The 4,526-nt window shown below is 46.1% G+C and overlaps 1 long non-coding RNA gene across 1 annotated transcript; it reads right to left on the bottom strand.

Annotated features, from left to right (window-relative positions):
* Positions 1-239: 239 nt before the first annotated feature.
* Positions 240-4,325, bottom strand: LOC128931657 (uncharacterized). Its single transcript, XR_013532764.1, has 2 exons — positions 3,044-4,325; positions 240-2,924 (listed from the first exon to the last, which is right to left on the bottom strand). It is a non-coding gene; the product is annotated as an uncharacterized LOC128931657 (long non-coding RNA).
* Between the last annotated feature and the right edge of the window lie 201 nt (positions 4,326-4,526).

Genomic DNA, 4,526 nt, shown 5'->3' with positions numbered 1-4,526 from the left:
AGAACTGTGGCAACGCAAGCATCCACCCAGCAGTTCTATTTAACCACGTGAAACATGAAGGATCTACGTGCTTAAGGGGCCTAGATTTTTGCCTAATTTTAGAACTAGATGGCTCATACCAGTATATGGTTAAGTCCTTCAAAGAACTATGAAGGGAGAGCTGATGGAATTTGAAATGTCCCTTGGTGATAGAAACTTACTTGACAACAACATAAAGTCTTAATAAAACAAGCAGTAAATTCTCTGTCTTTTTTTCCTTTTATTTTTTTAAAGATGGGGTTTCACCATGATGATCAGGCTGGTCTTGAACTCCTGACCTCAGGTGATCCACCCACCTTGGCCTCCTGAAGTGCTAGGATTATAGGCAGGAGCCACCCCACCCAGCCAACAAGCAGTAAATTCACAGGAAGGAAGGGTAGCCCTAAGATTGCTAAGTCTAGTAAGTTGGATGGCTGTCTCCTCCTAGCATATAGGTCAGTAACATAAACAGTATCCGACAAAGATGGCTTCTGTTAGGCTCGTCTCATGTGCTAGAAGTCCTTGTTATGGACCACACCAACCACCAGCTGAATAACAAACCCGACGGCAATCCTAGCTATTCATTCCCACACAACACAGGTATAAGGGCTGTGCAGAATGATTCTCCAGTGCTCAGGATTCTCATGCAAGAATGTGCTAACTGTTCCCTTGTCACTGTGGAATGAGGTTCAGGAAAGGACTCACAGGTTCAAAGCTGTCGGCCTCCGGAAGAGCACAGAGGGCTCTCCGTACTCACTCTCTCCCTTTGGGAGGGATGGATCAGGACACTGCCGTTCACTCTGGCCCCCAAGGGCAGGCATTTTCTCATTCACTTAAGAATGGATGAAATATTTATTCTGCTGAGGTAAAAGGCCTTGAGGTAAGTTATGTCTAACTGGGTGTTCAGTGATGATGAATGTTGAGACGCTGGGTCTGCTAAGAAATGAAACGACCAACCGGAATACCCTGGCCCTTTAGACCGCCCATTTTCAAGAGATTCTGAAGGACACATGGACGAGATGGTGAAACACAGCAAGTGAGCACTTCTAAAAAGCGGAAGATTCAACCCTAACTCCCAACGCAGAGCTTGTGCCAGCTAAACCGGACTGATGGACTCTCCTTTCACCAAGTTTGGGCAGTTGAACAGCGAAACCAAAGCAGATCGGGGGGACCGTTCAGCCTGTTTTCCCAGAGCTCAGGCCCAGGCCTCAGGTCTATTCCAATGTAAGAGGCCGGAGCGCATGGGGCCATTTCTGAAGAACCACGAGAGAGGCTGGACTGCAGAACTGCTGTGCATGGTTGTACAGCTGTACAACCACGTATCCCCTAGTCCACACCAGTGAACCGGGACTGGGGAATATGTGTGGCCGGACGCTGCTGTTCGTTATGAGATGCGTGTTTCCACACTCCAGGTCTTGCCTGATATAACAGCTTTACAGAGTGTCGAAGTCAGTGGTGATCACCTCCTAAAAGCTCATTAGATATCCATTGTCAGTCTGTCTATGCCTGATTGTTTTCTTACTGATTTTTGCCTTCTGGCTGAGGAAGCGACCAGGAGGTTAAGAGTAGGACCTCACTGACACTGCGTGCTCTGCTATGATGGGAATTTGAAGAACCTTAGCGTACTTCTCACAAATGCCACATACGCTTATTTCTGCATATAGTAAAGGATGTTTTCATTTAACAACATTTTGTCACTAATCTTTATGTTACTTTATCATTACTCATCATTACTTAAATATATGATCAATGAGAACATGTAGAAGATACATACAAGTGCAAAGAAAAAAAATCCCCAAATTTTATCAAAATCAACTGCTGACCTTTCCATGTACCATGTTCACTCTGCTCTACCCCTGTGTGTACACGTGTGTGCCTGAATGTATGATATGTTTACAAAATCGGGGTTGTATTTTCATCCCAGTAGGCCAGTTATGGAGACGAGGAGAATGGAAGTAAAGATTCCTTAAGAACTGCAGTGATCTTGGGAGTGATCCTGGTGAGACATAAAAGGGTGTGTGACCAGGCAGGAAGCAAAGAGGTTTCAGCTGCACCTGTCAAGTTTGATTTCTTAGAAAGAAAAGAGCTAAAGCAAATTTGGCAAAATGCTGTCGTCACTGAATCTAGGTAATAGGTGAATGAGCACCTGCTGTATCATGCTGTATATTTTCCTGTACATTTGAAATATTTTCTAATTCCCAAAAGTAGGAAAGGCTAGTGTTGCTGCTCTGACAGCAGGTGTTCCCTTCACAGCAGTTTCACCATTTCTGTGCTCTCTTTGCCACAGTCTCTCTGGGAGTGCAGAGGCTTCTGTGTTTTCACAAATTTCTCTTCGCAAAGCTCAAGCACATCCAACAGAGATGTCTCATCACAAAGACTGGATAACCCTGTCCTGAAAAGACAGGGAGAATCATTTCAGCAAGCCCCCTTCCTTCCTCAGTAATATAAAACGTTGACTGTCCTGAGTGCCAGACCCTCGCAGAGCATCCAGCATGACTGTGGAAGACTAGTAAGCATTGGACACGAAATGGTGAGACGAGCACTTGAAGCTGCATTCCTCTTTCCGTTACTATCCCAAGATCATCAATCTTTTGAAGGCTGCAAGACTTTTTTTTAACGGTTCAGAGGTGACAGGTGTAAATCCATGCCTTCTGGTGCCTGATGCCTGAAGGGCTTGTTTGAGCTGGAATGTCCTGGACACTGGAAACGCCACTGTGGCCAGAGCTCACCCCCCGCGTATCACACGCCATGTGCTCTTCCTGAGCTTCCCGAGCTGGGGTGCTCGTTAACAAGAGTATCTGCACTGTGGTCAAGACTAGTTACGTTTTTCAGATTCTGGTGATGGCCCCAAATTCTTGGAGGGCTTTGGCAACTCAGCCTACGGAATTTGTCCTCCTGGAAAATTGCTGAAATACACCAAAATACACAAAAAACCCATTCTTAAAATTTCATCACATAAAAGGATGTCTAGAACGAGATTTTAAAACTCAGTTGTGTAGATTTCCATGTGGGCAGTGGAGCCTACCTTTTCAAACTTTCAGGTGGTACCAAAATTTTCATTAGCATCTTCCTTGGGTACTCGAGAGATTCACTGCTGCTAGAACGTAACAATTGCAAGACTCCATGTAATACAGCAGGGTTTTATTTGATGGACCAGAAGAAAAAAGGAAAAAAGTTACAAAGAAAATCTTGAAATTCCAAAAGACGTGACAGTCAGCAGTGGAACACGCTATCAGAACTGTTGAAGGACACTGAACAGTTGGTCTAAACAGTCTTTGTGGTTTTTTCAATAAAAGCAGAAGTGAGGAATTTGGTTCCCATTAATTAAGTCTATTTATTGAGCCAACACAAAGTGTCACTTCTTTTCCCATTCAAGGAAAAGCTGACCTTCTAGTACAGAAGAGAATGGCCAGTGAGTGAGCAGAGCTGATACTGTGTGAGGAGCCTCCACGGGATAAGGTGAGGCCCAGCCCCGACCTGGAAACACGGAGACTGGAGAATTAGACAGCGTTCCCGTCCCTGGACCCACAGCCTCAAGTGAGTGTACAGCCTGAGAATGAGGGACAGACAGCAACCTCCCAGCCAGCTTTTTTTTTTTTTTTGAGATGGAGTCTCCCTCTGTCGTCTAGGTTGGAGTGCAACGGCACGATCTCAGCTCAGTGCAACCTCCACCTCCCAGGTTCAAGCGATTCTCCTGCCTCAGCCTCCTGAGTAGCTGAGACTACAGGCCCCCATCACCATGCCCAGCTAATTTTTGTATTTTTAGTAGAGACAGGGTTTCACCATGTTGGCCAGGCTGATCTTGAGCTCCTGACCTTGTGATCCACCCGCCTTGGCCTCCCAAAGTGCTGGGATTACAGGAGTGAGCCACCGCACCCGGCCCCAGCCAGCTTTTAAAAAGAAAAAAAAGCAACCCTCCTCCATTCCTCTCCAGCATCTTTTCAGAAGACTAGGAAAAAATAGCCTCAGGCACTGAGTATGGGTGGGCAGGTGCGGGGCCTGGTGCTGTCACTGACGGGTGGCCCCGCAGGGTTAAAGGGGAGATGGCCCAGCTCCTCCAGGACCCGGGAGACCTGACACAGGCACACCCAAGTGCACTGGATAAAGAGGCTCCAAAAGCACGGTAGCCCCTAATGAGTTATTTTTGCGCTTGGATGAACGAAGGGCTGCTTCAGGAGGCTAGACGAAAACCTGCCCCGCTTTTGTGTGGAGAAACCGCAGGCACTTTCCATCCTTTTCTTGGTAGGGGGCTTCTAAAAAGAAGGCCTTTTGGAGTCTTCACGAGCGATGTGGATTTTAAGGGCGACCTTGGGTCATACAGAACGAATCAAGCGAAAACAATAAGAAAATGAGCCTGACAGTCAGCAAGAATCTGAGGACTTTATGAAAAAGAATTAGAAATGGACAAATTCCCTGGGCGCTGCGCAGGATCAAATCTGCAAGGTGGCATTGTGTGGCTGGGATTAGATTATTTATTCATTGTTAATTTATTTATTTATGTATGTGCA

This window comes from Callithrix jacchus, chromosome 3, assembly GCF_049354715.1.
Source record: "Callithrix jacchus isolate 240 chromosome 3, calJac240_pri, whole genome shotgun sequence".
Classification (NCBI taxonomy): Eukaryota; Metazoa; Chordata; class Mammalia; order Primates; family Cebidae; genus Callithrix; species Callithrix jacchus.
The sequence above is the reverse complement of the archived record's forward strand: the minus strand, read 5'-3'. Positions and strand labels throughout refer to the sequence as shown.